Genomic DNA, 18053 nt, shown 5'->3' with positions numbered 1-18053 from the left:
TATAACCAAACGCCTTTTTGTGGCAGTCTTCTATGTTGGTACCTCTATGTGAACAGACGTGAGAAGCGTTTGGTCACCAGACCCCAGAGGCTCTGCTATTCCCTGTTTTATTTCCAGGGTTGGAATGGGGCGGGGTGAGGCGGGTGGGGTGGTTAGCGAGTGCTGGGGAAACAGGCTCAACGCATCCTTGACTCGCAGCTTCAGTGAAACTGGGCTGCTGCTGGCGGTCGGCACAGCGCCCTGCACATACCTGAGCATGAGCGTGTTGCAGGCGTAGCGCTCGGGCATGTGTGTCACAGTAAGGCGTGGCGGCCGACCTCAGGCACTGGGAGTATCAAAGTCACCCCTGCTCTGGGATTTCAAGCCTCGGGTGTTCGGAGCGGTATTCGCACCTACGTTTCAAGCTGGCACTGCACTGCAGTTGCCCGAGAAATGTTTACTTCTTGAGCTCAGAGTAAACGGTGCTGCGTTTTCCTGGAGACATCAGGCCTACTCTACTGCACCCTATGGCAGGGGACAATTCTAGGCTTTCTTTGAGTGAGGGGCCATTTGGATTCCTTGATTAAACTAGACTTTACCTCTCGGGTAGTGAAGTCATGTAAAGTTCAGGTCCATCGCGGTGGGGCCATTCGGACGCCAGACACGGCGAGGGTCAGGGAATTCAGGCTTACAGGCCTCGGCCGGGCGACAGTGGCGCCGGTCGCCTGCTGCTGCGGCCGCAGCGTCGCGGCACCAAACTCCCGGGCAAGGTTCTGGCGGGTACCGGGTCCTGAGCGGGGGCGGTTCCCCTCATGACCGCCCCCGGGTGGCGCCGGGGGCGGGCCCCAGTGTGAGGGGTGGGAACAGGAACCAATAAGAACAGGGCTTGTCCGGGACAGGGCGTGGCCTTCGGCCGGGCCTGCGGGGGCAGGAGCAACCGACTCGAGTGGGACGGAGGAGACCTAGCGCCTCCACCGAGGAGAGGACGAGGACCTCGCAGCCCGGCCGCGGAGGCGGCGTCGGGGCCCGGGGCAGGTAGGAGACCGGCGATGCGGAGCGGGGTCTCAAGCAGGGGCTTCGGCGCCTCGCGGGGGCGGGCGTCGCCCGCTGGGCTTCGGAAGCGGGGCTGCGGGAGTGCAGTCCGCCAGCAGGGCGGGAGCGGGCTGGCGGAGGGTCGGCTCCGGCCCGGCTGTCTCGGCACCTCCCGGGCCTCGAGGGACGTCCGGCACCGCAGGCGCCGGACGTGGGGAGCGCCGCTTGTCGCCCGCGGCGGGTGTAGCGGAGCCAGGCTGAGGGGTCTCCCCGGGGGCGAAGGGACCGTCGACCCGGCGGCGCTCGGGTACGCTGGGCGGTCCTGGGGAAGAGAGGGGGCGCCCCGCGTGCGGGAGGAAACGCGGGACTTCGGCCAGGATGAGATAGCGCGTTTCAACGTCGACAGGCTGAGACGGGGCATTTTTCTTTTTTAATTTTGCTTGTTTGTGTTTTGATTGTTAACAGAATCTGACAAGCACAATACCGAAAGTCAAGTCGGGTTTTGCTTTAAAAAATCTGACAGTGGAACATCTAAGAGCTTTTAAGTAACTAATATCGCAGAAGATGATTAGATTATGAGTCAAGGGCTCAAGTCTTGGCCAGGACCCACAGACCAGATGTGATACCTCGGTCAAAGTGAGTTTTCTGGGCCTCCGTTTCCTTAGCTGTAAAACTGGGATGCTCAGAATATATTCTGAGCGTGAAATGAGACGAGTGAGAATATTCTAATTATGTTTGGGATTGTTACTTGACTGTGCACCAGCGGCGTGCATATGCTGCAAAGCAACTACTAAGTGCCAGACACGTAGTAGGCACTCTGTAAACCTTTACCATAAAGCTAGTGATTCCACCAACCGTGTTTTAGATAAAGTCCTAAATTACTGTTTACTGTGTAGATAGATTGTTTAAGATCATTTTCCACAAAATCACTATTGTTTGAAGTGGGGTCCATTTTTAACTGATTAATGAACTTTTCTAGAATAGTACATATTATCTATACACGGTTACTGAATCATTTACCATGAAGTTTGATAGCAGTCAAATAATCTACTTTGCTTTGGGTAAATAGTTGTAGTTTAAGTTACCTGGTAAAGTAGGCTGGAAGCCTTGCTTCAAATCAACACTTTCATTGGATTTTTTAAAGATTTAAGCCCTCCAAAACAAAATAATATATAGCTGTATTTTTGTGCAGCCTTTTTAACTGACATTTGCATTCTTCTCTTTGGGTATGTGAGTGTGTGAAAGGTTTTAGGGGGGAGACTGGAAATAAAGCAGGGAATAGCAGTTTGTAACCAGCAGACTTTTAGTGGGGATACTTGTAGGCATGTTCTGAAGTACTAGTTTCCCAGGCAGAAACCAGGAAATGTAGTAATTGTGTCTCTTGGCCTTTCATTCTTTGTGTGTGTGTGTGTGTGTGTGTGTGTGTGTGTGTGTTGAATGTGGCAAGAGATTTTTTAAAAGCAGATATAAAAGAAGAATATTAATTTTTCCGATGTGACAGTAGGCAGTGTTCTAAAGCTGGACATTATATTTTAAATGATCTTTAGCGAGTAATATTACAGGCAGGAGTTTTAGATCACTGACTACTAAGATCAAATTAAATGGAGGAATAAAGGGAAAGGTCCTAATGAATATAATTTTTGTGTTTAAAAATTTTACATGTTTCAAAAGTTTAGTGGAAGGTAGATGGGTGTTTTAAAACTACTTTAAAATACCAGTTTTAAACATGTACTCCATATATAAATTTTGCTGTGATTTATAATTTGATATTGGAAGTCTGAAGCCTTACATTCCTATTATTTAGTGAGCACCTATTGTATTTCAAGGCACAATTTTAGCACTTAAGTTGGGCAGTGTTCATATATGGGCAGGATATAACTCTTCCATCTAGTAGATTATAGACTCTAACAAGTGGGCTGAAATGTACGTACTGAGAAAGCTGTTTTTAAAACTGGTTACAACAACATCAACCAGCAATGATTGAGATCTACTCTGAGCCAGGCTGTGTTCTACAGTCTTCACATGTATTAGCTTATTTAATCTTCACACAGCACCATGAGGGTGTTGTTATTCTGATCTCCGTGTTGAGAGACAGAGAGAGGGTGAGTAACTTGCCCATATCAAACAGCCTAGGTAGCAGAACTAGGATTCAGATCGGACAGTTGGGTTCCCCAAATTCTCATCTTAACCTCTGCACACTGTACTGAGGTTCCAATTCTGTGAGTGAGGTGCCGATGAAATCCAGTGGGTATTTAAAAGAGTTCTATAAAGAATGTCTTCAAGAAGAAGGAAAGAAAGAGAGACAGAGGAAAAGAGAAGGAAACTGGTATTGCAAGATGTAGATTGAAAGCATGTCCAAGCTACAATTTAATTATACTTTGTATATAAGAGCATTTTTTTTTCCTGGTGAGTGACATGGGATTCTTTTTGTTTCTAAGTTCTCAGTCACTCAGTTACTACAATTATGACATTATCTTAATATAAGAGGTGATTATTTTTCAATAAGAAGTTATCAGACCATGAGTTAAATGCTAGAGTCAAGAAAAGAAAATGCTTCCTTGCCTTCAAGAAGCTTATAACCAGACATGTAAATAAGCCCTTACAATTTCAAGGCGATAAGAGTTAAAACAGAGATATAGATAGAGTTTAATGGGAATGTTGACGAGAAAAAATAATGCTGCGTGTGGTAGGGAGGAGGATAAGAGAGAAGATACCATATTTGAATTTGGCCTTGAAGGACGAATAGGAGTTTGCCGAGTTGGGGAAGGGAACAGAAGATATGGATGAAAACTAGGAATAGTATGTGAAAGTAGATGGTGTATTTGAGGAATGTGTTATAGTCCATTGTCACTAAAGGTCAGAGTGTATAGAGATGAGTGGTCCAGCCAAAGGGAATCGTGCCTGGAAGTCAGCTGGAAGAGAAGTTGCAGGGCTTGGTTGTTGATCACATTAGGATGACTGACATTGCTAGAAATGAGATAAGTGTGGGGTTTCAGTGCCTCTTCTTTGCAATAATGAAGATTTATCCAGTTTGGCAGAATTTTTCACTATAGAATATGGTGTTCACATTTTAATGTTTGAAGTACAGGTTATATTATTAAAAAAAATACAGACTTATGTAGGTAAAAGTTATGACTCCGAAAAAGAGAAAAAAGAAGACTGCTGGTGCATGTGGTGAAGAGCCTCTGTTTCATGCTAAGGACTTTGGACTTGATTCTAAAAACAATGGAGAGCCAGTGAAGGATTTTCAGTAATTAGGAAAGATAAAATGGTGGTGGTATGGTGTGGAGGCTGGATTGGATGGAAAGAGATAAGTTAGAAGGCTGTTGCTACCGAAATGGCCCAGATAAAATGGCCCTGGAGTAGGAAAATAGTAGAAATGAAGAGGAGAGAACAGATAAGGAAGATATAACATTTACAGGGCTTAACAACTGATGGGCTTTGAAGGTAAACAGAAAAGTAAAGACTCAGTTTCTTAGCTTGGGAAACTGGGTAGAGGAACTTGTTTGTTTGTTTGTTCGTTTGTTTAACGTGAGAGAAAGGGAATCATTTCAATTTTGAACATGTTGAATTTGGAGTGTCTGTGGAACCCTGAAGTGGAGATGTCCAGAGAGGATCCAGAGCCCCGACCGAAATTGGTGATTCAGATTTCCGAGTTAGCCAGGAAGCGGTAACTGACGCCATAAGAGCGGATAATATTGCTCAGGCAGAACATGAGGAATTAGAAGAAAAGAGGCCTAAGGATACACGTTTTGCTTTGTGTGCGTGGAAGGAATTATTTATTTATTTATGCTAATATTGTCTTATAGATTGTGCTTATGAAGCAATAAAATGGGTTTTAATTGAAGGTTAAACGACTTTTACATCCAAATGAATCCTGCTGTTTTAAAATTTCACTTGGGTGTCTCTCGTTTATTCCAAAAGTGGATTGCCCAAAGTATTAGTGGAGCTCTTCTTTGTAAAAAAAACTTTATAGCAAGTTCATAGCCACTGAAGAAAGTAGATCTTCCAGCTTTAGTATAGCATTAGTTTTCCACGTCAGTGATTTCTATCGCCATGCATATATAGCCTGTTAACCTTGAATCAAAGTTATGAAATCATATGTCTAGCCCCTCACCTGACTGTTAGCACTTAGAATTCATAGTGCTGTTGTACAAAAGAAATCCTTGCCTCCCATAAATGTAGATTATCAATAAATGTTTGCTGGTTGATTCATCTTGATAATTGGCTTCGTTCAATCTTGGTTCCAAGTAGCTTAGCCATTTCCAAAATTCATACTCATCTTCAAGGAATGAAGGTTTGCCACCACTGATGAGACTCAAAAGAATGTTATGGCTTTGAAAGCATTTTCAAAAAAGAAGTTTAAAAATATTTTCCTAATATGTGGTGTCATTGGTATAAATGTATAATCTTCTAATGCAGCGACTGGCCAGCTTTTTCTGTGATGGGCTAGAGCGATAGGTATTTTAGCCTTTGTGAGCCATGCAGTCTCTGGCACAACAACCCAATTCTGCCAAAAAAGAGCCATTAAATTAATGAGCATGGGCTATGCTCCAATTAAAGTTTATTTATGGACACTGAAAGTTGGATTTCATCTAATTTCCACATGTCACAAAATGTCATATGTCTTTGATTATGATTTCAACCATTAAAAAACTGTAAAAAATGTCAGAGGCCATACAGAAACAAGTAGTGGGCCACACTGGACCAACAGGTAGGCTGTAGTCCACTGACCCTGTCCTAGGTATTCTTTGAAGTACTTGGATTTGTAAGTTTAGTTTTAAAAAAATCGTTCTTCAAAGTTAGACCTGCTTCTAAATTCTAATACATTTCTTAAAATATCTGAAAAATCTGCATTCATCCTCCACTTCGCATATAGAGTAAGTGGAAAATATTTCCCTCCCTGGTTCAGGGAGATACAGAGAAATAGATTAACTTCTACATGTCAGAATCAAAAACGAGTTTGAAAGTATTTTTCAATAATCAATACTACTTACTAAACCAGTAAAAAGTGATCTTTTTGCCTCAGTGAAAGTGGGGACATTGAAAGCCGGGTGGAATAAAAGACCAAAACTTGGAGTGTCCCGTACAGGGTTGGGCAGGATGGAATTTATTGTCTTTTTCCTCTTTGACTTGAATGAATAATTTTTATCCAAGGAAAAGAAAACATGACATAATCATGGGCATTATAGCAGGTTGTAAGATTGAAGGATTAAGTAAATGATGGTGAGATAAAAGAAAGAAATATATAGGACTAACTTTTTCACATCTAGGTATTCTGGATGTTTCTCTAGCACCTCTTATTTTTGAGGAGGGAATTCAAGATATTATTTTCCTTATAAATCTTAAATTCCTGGTTAGCAGCCTGAAAATAGCGGGCTTTTTTTTTTTTTTTTTTTTTTTTTTAGCATTCAGTTCAGGCAGTATTAATTCATTTATATTAGTTAAGGTTTATTATTTATGCTGTATTTTTTGAAGTTAGATTTTGACATTCATGATTTTTGTAGCAATGATAAGTGTTTAAAAGAGAGGACATGGGAGAAAATTATTAGTTTTCCTTCGAAGTTTGAATTCACAGAAATAGCATATTTGTGGATTTATTTTTTCTGTGTGGATATTAAAATTTAGGACAGATTGGGGTGTGTGCTTGTGCATATGTGTGTTTTATTCTTCCTGCGACTTAAAAGAGATGTGCTTTTTCTTTCTCTCTTTATTTTTCCCATTGGAATAAAAAACGAAAACAAAAAACTCCAGCTGTCTAGGATATTTTTGAATTGGTTACTTAGCAATATGAATCATAATTTTGTATTTAAATATTTATCTGTATTCTCTGGTACTCTGATTAAACACAAGAGTCTATTAAGGCTGATCATAATAGGGCCTGCTGGGAGGAAATGACAGCCTGCTGCTTTACAGCAGTGTTTGCTGCAAATCTTTTTTTCCCTGGTCTCTCCTTAAACTGTAAGGAGCAGCATGGAACAAAAGAGGAAAATTGTGAATGAGAGTGGTGGTCAATTTGATCATGAGCATAATACAATGGTTATTATTGCACAGTTCATATTAACATAATTCAAGGTCGAGCTAAATATAGCCAGATTTTACCTGCTGTTGGTAAAAATGGTGAGAAACTATCTAAGCAAGATTTGTTTTTGAACTTGAAATGCATTCTTCAAGAGTGATATTTTAAAGAATTCAACGATAATTGCAATCTAAATGCAAACCAGATCGATTTGCTCTTAAAATTTATTGTGTAATTATTAGAAGACAGCATGAAGTAAAAAAATACAGAAGCGTGTTCAACCTAGCTGCAACTGGAAGTACCACAATGTTGAGGAAATGGTGACTTGAAAAAACTATTAAACTTTTAATGAAGATTATTTAAAATACGGATTTATCAAAGGTGTAAACACCGACTGAAATGACAGATTCCATGTATTTGTATTGTTGCAAATGAAAATTTAAAATCTTTAAAATTGAAGAGATTCTTGGAAACATAGCATACTGGACTTTTCAATATTCCCTTTCAAATATTTCCAAAGACAGAAAAGGAGATGATGTCTCAATCACCTTTTTATTTGAGCATCATTCCTGAAAAAGATTATTGTTTTAGTTGTATGTCAGTGACATAAGAGAAAAATATCTCGAAAAAAATAGTTGACTAGAATGAATGGATGTTATGTTTAGGATTTTTTATGCAAAATCGGCTGAAAATTAAAAATTGTGCCTCTTAGTGATGACATGCCTTTGTTCTGTACCGTTATGGGTGCATTTCCACAATGCTTATAAGGTGGCTACAGTCTGGCGCAGATTTTACAGTCCAAATTGATGAGATCACTAATATTATAAGTTGCACTATGCTTTTAGTTTGTCAAATATGGTGTCAAGATGCTGAAGGAGGATTTTCTTGTGCTATTTAAATTTAACCACAACCCTATGAGCATATATACAGAATTTTAAAAGTGAATCATCTATCCTCATAAGTTAAACTGGGGAAAAAATTAAAAATAATTTCAAATAATTAAATGGAAAATATGATTAGAAAACACAGAGGAGTTATTCTAAACATTGTTGGAAGCTACTGATAATAGTGCTTTTTTTTCCTTTCCAAGGCTCTCACTTATGTTTTATTGAGTATTTCCTAAAAGTACCCTTCTAACTCTCAAGGAGAGGGAGGGAGGGAGCGAGGGAGAGAGGAAGGGAGGGAGAGGAGAAGAGAATGCAAGAGAGACAGAGAGAGAGAGAGAGAGAGAGAGAGAGAGAGAGAAATAGTCAAAGCAACACAACTGACAGGTAGGCGTCCTCCCGCTTTATTCTGAATGTCTGGGGCAGAAGGACCATGGGCTCCGGCAGAAACAGTAGGCTGGACACGAGTGAGCACACTGCCCAGCAGGTCACTGCTGGGCTCCCTTTCTGTCCCATTTGTCCTACAGGCTGAGAGCGTTCTTCGGAATTACTGCTTTATGTATCTCAGAGCTTTGGTATGCATAGAAAACCCTCTGAATCGCATTGACATTGAAAAATATGGAAAGTTGTTAAATATATTAAAGGAGGCTTGCTGAGTCGCCAAGTTTTTAAAATATTTTATTCAGAGCTAATTATACCTATTTACTATGTCACAGCAAAGTTAGATCGTTGCTAAGCAGATTATGTGAAACTAGAATTTTCCTAGTTGAAAAGCATTCTCATTTGGCGGGTACTTTCCAATATTTTTGAATAACAGAATTTGCATAATTAGCTGATATGTTTAGCCATCTAGTGAACTAAATTTGAAGCTCTGTGTCTAAGGGTTCCAAAATTCATTGTAGTGGCAAGTAAGACTTTTGCCTAGCCACTATACCTTTCAAACATTGTTGCCACATCTGGAAGAGAGCATTATCAATGACGAAAATTTGAACAAAATAAAATGTGGAGATATTGAAAAACCTCATTTCTGTTTTCCCAAACTTTTAATTATTATTTGCCTGAAGAGAGATTTGAAACATTAAAGAGAAATATTAGGCTAAAAGGTACATTTGCCCTGCATCAATAATTGAGTTGGTTCCATGTGTATTCCAGGAAGAAAATGAATTCTTGCAGCTTAGTTCTTCATTTACTCTGAAGAATGATTACATGACATCGCTTATCATTTTATATTAAGACCAAAGGAATTCCATTGCTAAGTAGAAAGAGGGTAGTACCATTTTTACCACTCACAACTTGTTGTCTGAACTAGGGTTTTCAACCTTGACCCAATTTAAAGCAAAAGTGTATAGGACTCTATAGTGAACCTGGCAAGTACATAGCATTGTCCTGTGTTTTCCAGACTGGAATTCACTTATGAACAGGAAAGGTCACATTCCATTATATTGCCTCTTTTTAAATGTTAATGCTATTAATTTTAGAATTTTAAATGTATTTAAATAATGATAAAATAGTATTTGATGTTAACTTTGTTTTACTTTATCATCTGTAGTAAGGGTAATTATTGTTTTGTGGAACTTCTGTTTCAGTTGTGTGTTTGCATTGTGACCTCAAATGTATTTTTTACCATGAGTTTTGGTCAACGAGTTCATGAAACACTGGACTTGTAGTGCAAGAGAAAGAGGATTTGCTTCAGTAGGCCATCTTTCTCTCCCGCTAAGCAGGCTCATGACCCTTAGAAATTGTGTGTGTGTCTGTGTGTGTGTATTCTTTAAAACTGCACCGACATACACTTCCGCTGTTAGTGCCCTTAGGTGATCTCTCTTCAATTTTCCATTCTTCCACCCCAAAAATTATGATTGCTTACTCACTCTCTATATAATCCTCCCCTATTGATATTATGTGTCCGTACTTTACTTGTGTTGATTGCTTCTCTGAAATCCAGTTTCTCCCCACAAACATGCCTCTCCTCCACCCAGTGCCCTAGACTTCAGTTTTGCCCTTTTCATATCACTAGGTTCCTTGGCTCCCATGATGCACACCGAGAAGCAAGGCATTCTCCCGAATGGAAGTAATTGCTAGTTTTCCTCTCTTTGGCCCCAGTTTACTTCGTTCACTCTATGCTCAGCTTTAGGAGGGAGATGAAGAACCACATAGGCCAAGACCCTCTCTGAATCATGTTTTCCAACTTCAATTCAGTGTCCTACCACTAATCTATTACCTAACCCAGTTCCCGTAAGAGTTGTTGAGCAACTCTTAACAATTTTATGCTCAAGTAGCTAGGCTTTTTCTCTAAATCTAACATGTTTATCTTTATTTTCATAGATAAGGTTATATGTTATGAGCAGACTTAACTTACTCGGGCTGGGTCTTAATCATACACATGTCTGCTCATCTTTCTTTCAGTTCCTCAAGAACTCCTATCCGTCTCAGACTCCTAACACCTGTTTCTTCTATGAAACTTAACTTTCCCCTCCCTCTTCCACATATTTATTATATCCATTCTTTTTTGCTGAGTTTTTTTTTTTTTTTTTTTTTTACCGGTTTCTTTTTTTTTTTTTTTTCAAATTTATTTATTTATTTTTTAATTAGTTTCAGGTGCACAAGACAAAGCAAAACTTAGACGTTTATCATTTATATCCCTCACACTGTGTGAGAGTTTTTTTTTAAATATGTTTTTTCCCCAACGTTAAAGTATTGTATTTGAAGTTGCTTTCCCATTTTGATTTTATTTTTCTTCTCACTGACTTTAAAATAAATGTTGTATTCATTCATACTTGCTCAGTTTCCTCACTAATTTTCTCCCTAAGCTTTAGCTGTCTGTTAACTGTCCTTTTGACACCATTTGTTTAATGTCCTGTTACCAAATATGTCAGTCTTTATTCTTCTTACCTCTTTCTTTTCTTCTTAGGACATTTTCCACCCACGTTATCTGTGATCTACATTATCCTGGTTCTGTTACCTCTCACTAGCCTTTTACTCACTCTTGATCTGGTTCTCTTTTCTTTTCATCGGCAGTCCTTAATCATGATTAATGTTCTCAGAGGCTTAGTCCCTAACTCTTTGCCTTTTTTAAAGTCTCTGCTTATGGAACCTGTGCATTCTTGCTTCTTTTTCCTCCCCAATGTCAATGTGGAAAAAATAAGTTATCTTTTTTTTTTTTTGAAACAAATGCTATGCAGATAATTTATGTTTATTTTTAAACCTCCTTTACGCTCCTCAAATCTTTGGCTTTTCCATCTCTCTCTCATCTCAGCAGATAATCACGCCTATTATTTAAAAGAGAAAATAGAAGCTATCAGAGGGGGGAAGTTTATCAGTGTATGGTCCTTAAACCTACAAATGTACCTGCAAGCTTATCTTTCTTTCCTGTTACCTTCTGTCTGGTGGAAGAGTTGTCCCTCCTCCTGTCAAATGCTAATCCCTCCAGCGCCCATCGGAGGTCCAGGCCCTGTCTCCCTCTTGGGCTTTGCTGGTTTTTTCCCTTTCTTTTTTCTCTACTGGTTCCTTTCCACCAGTGTTTAAACAAGTTTAGTTCTTTTCTATCTTTAAAAAAAAAAAAGGAAAAAGAAAAAGAAAAGCTTCCCTGGACACCGTGTTGCTGTCCAGGTACTACTCTGTTGTCCGCTTGCCTACCTGGATATACTCCTTGAAAGAGTTGTCTACAGTTGCTGTTTCCATTGTTTTTTTCCCATCCACGTCTCAATTCACTGTGACCTTCCTTCAGCCTCCTCCGTGCCACTGAACTTGCTCTTGCCCAGGTCCTAAAGACCAACAGACACTAAAGTCCTTACCTTTGACCTTTTGCCAGCACATCTGTCACTATTGACCATTCTTTTCTATTTGAAAGATCCTCTTCCTTTGGCTCCCATGATGCCGCACACTCCTAGTTTCTCCCATCTTTTAGTTACTTTCATGACTTAAATTATCATCTATGATAGAAGAGGACTCACCCAAAATGTCTAGAACTAAGCTGTTTTAGGTTAGTAATACTTTTGGAGTTTATAAAGCTTAATTCCAACAGAGCATGATGATCTATGAAAGTCATTTTTTAAAAGTGTGGTTATATAGTAAAGGATGTGTGGTATGTTATGATAAGAAATTTTATTTAATAAAGCTTAGCTACTGTTATTGCTATTTTAATTCCTACAGTGTCTTACGTGAAGTGGGTGCTCAGAAAGTATTTGATGAATCTTTAAAAAAAAATAAGTTACCTTTTTTTTAAAACAATGCTGTACAGATGATTTATTTATTTTTTAAAATTAAGGAACACAGATAAACCAGAAGAAAACTCAACGATAGTTCTATCACCCAGAGATAATCACTGTCAACATTTTGGCATATATACGTATTCACTTTTCAGTTCTGTTTATTCATATTTTTAAAAGATTTTTTATTAAAATACAGCTAACATACAATTTTGTATTAGTTTCAGGTGTATATAATAGTTATTCAACATTTACATACACAAAGAAGTGATCACCATGATAAGTCCAGCAACCATCTGACACTGTACTATGCTATCACAATATTATTAACTATATTCCCTATGCTGTACATTACATTTCTATGACTTATTTGTTTTGTATCTAGAGATTTGAAACTCTTATTCCCCTTTACCTTTTTCTCCCTTTTAAAATTTTTCAATTACAGTTGACATTCAGTATTTTTTGTTAATTTCAGGTGTACAGCATAGTGGTTAGACATTTACATAATTTAAGAAGTGATCACCCTGACTAATCTAGTACCCACCTGGCATTATACTTAATTATTACCATATTATTGACTACATTGCCTATACTTTCCTTTACATCCTCATGACTATTTTGTAACTACAGATTTGTACTTCCTAATGCCTTCACCATTTTTACCCTGCCCCTGCAACCCCCCTTCCATCTATCACCCCGATAAATCTAGTACCCATCTGGGACCATACATAGTTACTACAATATTATTGACTATATATTCCTTATGCTATACCCTACATCCCCATGACTATTTTGTAACAACCAATTTATACTTTTTAATCCCTTCCCCCTATTCACCCACCTCCTCAACCCCCCCTCCCATCTGGCAACCAGCAAAATGTTCTCTGTATGAGTTTGTTTCTGTTTTATTTGTTTGTTTATTTTGTTCTTTAGATTCCACATATAAGCAAAATCACATTGCATCTGTCTTTGTCTGACATACTCTACTCAACACAATATCCTCCAGGTCCACCCATGCCACTACAGATGGCAAGAACCCATTCCCTTCCATGGCCAAGCAGTATTCCATTGTACCACCTCCTCTTTATCCATTCATCCATTGACAAATTCCCAGGCTGCCTCTACATCTTGGCCATTGTAAATAATGCTTCAATGAACATAGCGGATGCACATGTCCCCTCAAAGTAGCATTTTGGGTTTCTTCAGATTAAACACCCAGAAGTGGGATTACCAAGTCTTTCCTTGTCTCTTGTTATAGTCTTTGTTTTAAAGTCTATTTTGTTTGGTATAAGTATTGCTACCCCAGCTTTTTTGTTTCCGTTTTCATGAAATATCCTTTTCCATCCCTTTATTTTCAGTCTGTGTGTCTTTCGATCTGAAGTGAGTCTCTTGTGGGCAGCATGTGTAAAGATTTTGTTTTCTTATCCATTCAGCCAACCTATCCTTTGATTGGAGCATTTAATCCTTTTACATTAAAAGTACTTGTTGATAGATATATAGTTATTGCCATTTTAATATTCATATTTTTTTTATCTTTTCCTTTTTCATCTTAAAGAAGTCCTTCTAACATTCCTTGTAATATTGGTTTGGTGGTGATGAACTTCTTTAGCTTTTACTTGTCTGGAAAGCTCTTTATCTGTCCTTCAATTCTAAATTCAAGTTTTGCTAGATAGAGTAATCTTGGTTGTAGGTCTTTGCTTTTCATCCTTTGAATAATTTCTGCCAGTCCCTTCTGGCCTGCAAAGTTTCTGTTGAGAAATATCCTGACAGTCTTATGGGAGCTCCCTTGTAGGTAACTAACGGCTTTTCTCTTGATGTTTTTAAGATTCTCTCTTTGTCTTTAACCTTTTGCGTTTTAATTATGATGTGTCTTGGTGTGGGCCTGTTTGGGTTCATCTTGTTTGGCACTCGGCGCTTCCTGGGCTTGTATGTCTGTTTTCTTCTCCAGGTGGGGAAAGTTTTCCATCATTATTTCTTCAAATAGGTTTTCAATTCCTTGCTCTCTCTCTTCTCTTTCTGGTGCACCTGTGATGCTTGATGTTGTCCCAGAAACCCCTGAAACTATCCTCAGATTTTTTGGGTTCTTTTTTCTTTTTGCTGTTCTGATTGGGTGTTTTCTGCCATGTTATGTTCTAAATTGCTGATTCAGTTCTCTGCTTCATCTAATATACTGTTGATTCTCTCTAATGCATTCTTTATTTCAGTTATTGTCTTCATTTCTTACTGGTTCTTTTTTATGTTTTCTATCTCCATTTTTATGTTTTCTATCTCTTTGTTGGATTTCTTGTGAGATCACTGAGCATCCTCATAACCAGTGTTTTGAACTCTGTGTCCAGTAGATTACTTGTCTCCATTTTGTTTAGTTCCTTTAATGGAGCTTTGTTTTGTTCTTTTATTTGGGATATGTTTCTTTGTCTCCCCATTTTGACTGCCTCCCTGTGTTTGTTTTTATGTATTAGATAAGGCTGCTACATTCTCGGTCTTAATAGAGTGGCCTTGTGCAGTAGGTGTCCTTTGGGGCCAAGTGGCACAGTCTCCCTGATCACCTGAACTGGGTGCTGCAGGTGTGTCCCATGTGTGGGTTGTGTGTGCCCTCCTGTTGAAAGTTGAGCCTTGGTTGCTATTTGCACGTCAGTGGAAGGGATTGACCCTCGGGCTGATGGTTTGTGAGGAGTGGCTGTGACTACAGTGGGGGAGCTGTGTGCAGGGGCTGATCCTTCAGAGCAGGATTCACTTTAGCAGGGCTCTGGTGGCTTCCCAGTCTATCCATTTGGTGTGTCTTCCTTGGAGGATGCCAGGTGATTCTCTAGCTCACTCTGAAGCTGGCCACCAGGCATGCCAGTCCTGGGGCCTCCTGGAAAGTACCCCACCTACGGTCAATTTCAGCCACAGCCTGTGCCCTGGTTGGAGTCCCCTGGCATGAGCCACAAAGCAATCTGCAGATGGCCCGCCAGCCACACTGGGCTTGGTGGTGCCAGGGAGAGGCCAAGCCATGAACTGAGGCTGGCTGCCGCTAGTGCCTGGCTTGGGGCTGCTTAGCAAGAGGTAGTAGGCATGCTGAGAACAGCTGCTGCTTGTTTGAGGTTTGTGAACCTCTGAGAAATTTTAGGAAAGTCCACGGCATGAGCCAAGATAGGCTGTTTGTATAGAAAAGCCACTGGAAGTAGTTTGAGTGGGCCCACAAGTTGGGTGGAATGAGGTCTCTGGGAATCACCAGAGTGGGGCCGATGGAAGGTGTTTGCCAGGTTAATAGAGACTCAGATATGGTGGTCACCTGCATCTATACACCATGAAGGGGGAGGCTCAATAAAGAAACAATAGATTCTACCACTTCCTCCATCCAGGAGAAAGCTGCCCTCCGGTCCTTACCGTGAAGCCAGAAAACTCAGTTCCTCCCTGTGTGTCTCTGGCACCTTTCGAGCTGCTGCCCCAGCACTGTAGCTCAGAGTGAGTGAGTCCATCAGTGAGTAAGTTCATGCACAGGCCTTCTAACAGGAAAGCCTGGGACTGCAGCCACCCTGGTCTTAAGCAGCGACTATCTCCACTGGTTTTCAGAGCTAGAAGTTATGGGGACTTCTCTTCCCAACACTGGAAACCTGGGTTGGGGAGCCTGGTGTGGGGCTGGGATCCCTAGCTCCTCTGGGGGGATAGCCCTTCTGATTTTTAATGGTCACACGCAGGTGTGGGACCAGCCCACTCCACTACTCCACCCCTCGTACCAGTCTCAAGGTGGCTTCTTCTGTATGTCCTTAGTCGTAGGACTTAGGTTCAGCTAGACTTCAGGTAATTCTTAATGATGGTTGTTCTGTAGTTTTGTTGTAATTTTGATGTGGCCGTGAGAGGAGGTAAGCACAGCATTTACCTACTCTGCTATCATGACCAGGAAATCATCATACAGATTTTTAAATTAACTTGCACTACACAGTGTTTTATAACATTCTTTTACTTTTTTTTTAAAGGGAAATCATTTTTTATTCGAACAAACTTGTACTTACATAGGACTTAATATCTTGTAGTTAAGTCAACATTCTTCTTGTACTTTGAACATGTTATAATGCCATATTTCATTGCATAGATTTACCATAATATATTTAAGACCCGTGTTGGAAATTTTAGTTATTTAAATTTTGTAATATTCTAAATATATATCTTTGTTAATTTATCCAACTGTTTCTTAGGTTAAATTATTGGAAGTGATATTTCTGCATCATCATATGTGTTCACTTTTTTTAAAAGCATTTATTAAGGTTTTCTTTAATGTAGAAAAATATAAAGAATACAATTTAAAAGACCATTATTTCACCATCCAGATAAATCCAGTTTTAACATTAATAACAACAACAAAAAATATATAACCCTGGTAATAAAAAGTTCAAGCATCATAAACAGTTATAAAATGAAGAATAAAAATACTTGCTCCCCTACCCCCATGTCCTTCTCATTTGTCTCATTGTTGGCAATTTCTTGCTTATCTGCCATAGTTCAATAAGCGGGGTCCATAAGATTCAATCTTATAAAACACTGAGTCATGTTATCACAAGGGTAATGAAAAACAATATTTTTAAAATATGGTCTAATTCTATAAAAAGTACCACATGAAGATAATGAAACTTTTCTTGACACAACCGACCGTATGCTGAACTGAGAATGTCCAAATGATCACAGGGTGATCACTTCTTAACCTTTGAGGAAGATAAGAGATCTGCCGCCCCCCATTTCAGAAAAGGGGATGTGAACAGAGGATAGGAGTCAGTTGTGTACATGCATATATGTGTGTGTGTGGGTATGTTTGTAGATATATGTGTATCCTTTTTTAAAAAATCTATCGAAGAGTAATCTTACTAGAGACATTTTTTCCCCTCCTGCCTTTTCCCCACTTTTATTTTGAACATCTTTCCCTATCTGCACATAAATCTCTACTTCATTCTTTGTAATACTTGCATAGTATTCAACCAGGGTGCTCTGTTTGATTGAGTAATTTGTGTGTTACACATAGGCACCCAGCTAAGTGACTGAAATCCGGCCCGAGGTTCACTTGTCAGTACTCTGTGCCAGTCTGCCCCTCCCCACAAGGTTCCTCTTCTTACCCCACTGTGGCTCTGACAACCCACACCAGCCACCCCTCTGTGTGGCCGCCCCCTCGTTCTGCTCAGGCATTAGCATCCCATGTTGGGCTGCCCTTTGAGGGGCCGCCCTCTTTGCCCTGTTGGGTCCTGACAGCCCACATTGCAGCCCTTCTACACAGATACTCTCCTTACTGGTGCTCTCATTTCCTGCTCTGGGCTCTTGTGGCTCCTTCGCATGCTGCCATCTTACTCAGTTCCACCCAATGATTTTAGGCTGAATTGTTCAGGAACAAGAGGGGAAGAGCTGGTAATAATTTTTGATCTTAGTAATAACCGTAATTATTTCGTAATGATATTGTTGGACCTGAGGGTTAATATATTGCAGACCTAATACTTCATGTGTTTTAAATGGTAATTTGAGGATTAGGAGATGTGTTTAATAACTATGTAAATGCAGTTTTACTTTTTGTTGCTTTTATATTTTCAAGTGAGGTGAAATAGCCAATGAATGTATAATTTGTAGATGTGATTTGAAAACTTGAGAAATCTGTGTCTTCTGGCATTTTATCTGTAGAATGAAATAGCAATTTACATTGTACAATGCATATGAATGTATGTTTTTAGGAGAGCCTATTATGTCTCTAGTTTTAAATCCTTGAAAAGTGCATCTTTTTGTATAACACTAAAAAGAAAAGCAGGATACAATTACATATACACTATAATTGCAACTGTATAAAAATACTCTTATGAAATAAGACAGGAAGGAAATACACCAAAATATACCAGTGATTATGCTGAATGTGGTAGGCTTATAAATATTTTTCCCCAGTTTCTTTATTTCCAAAATCTCTAAAACAAAGTAGTAGTA

The 18053-nt window shown here is 39.5% G+C and overlaps 1 protein-coding gene across 2 annotated transcripts in view; it reads left to right on the top strand.

Moving 5' to 3' along the window:
- The first annotated feature begins 468 nt into the window (after positions 1 to 468).
- The window catches only part of DENND2C (DENN domain containing 2C), a 71881-nt gene continuing 54296 nt past the window's right edge, over positions 469 to 18053 (top strand). The window contains exons 1-2 of one of the 2 annotated variants that reach the window (XM_019730359.3): positions 469 to 1014; positions 1477 to 1647. The gene's annotated coding sequence lies outside the window, so the exon portion shown is untranslated. The remainder of the gene's footprint in view (positions 1015 to 1476; positions 1648 to 18053) is intronic. The other variant, XM_019730360.3, reaches the window with a different exon arrangement.

This window comes from Rhinolophus sinicus, chromosome 7, assembly GCF_057876585.1.
Source record: "Rhinolophus sinicus isolate RSI-liver-muscle chromosome 7, RSI-T2T, whole genome shotgun sequence".
NCBI classification, from domain to species: Eukaryota; Metazoa; Chordata; class Mammalia; order Chiroptera; family Rhinolophidae; genus Rhinolophus; species Rhinolophus sinicus.
The sequence above is the reverse complement of the archived record's forward strand: the minus strand, read 5'-3'. Positions and strand labels throughout refer to the sequence as shown.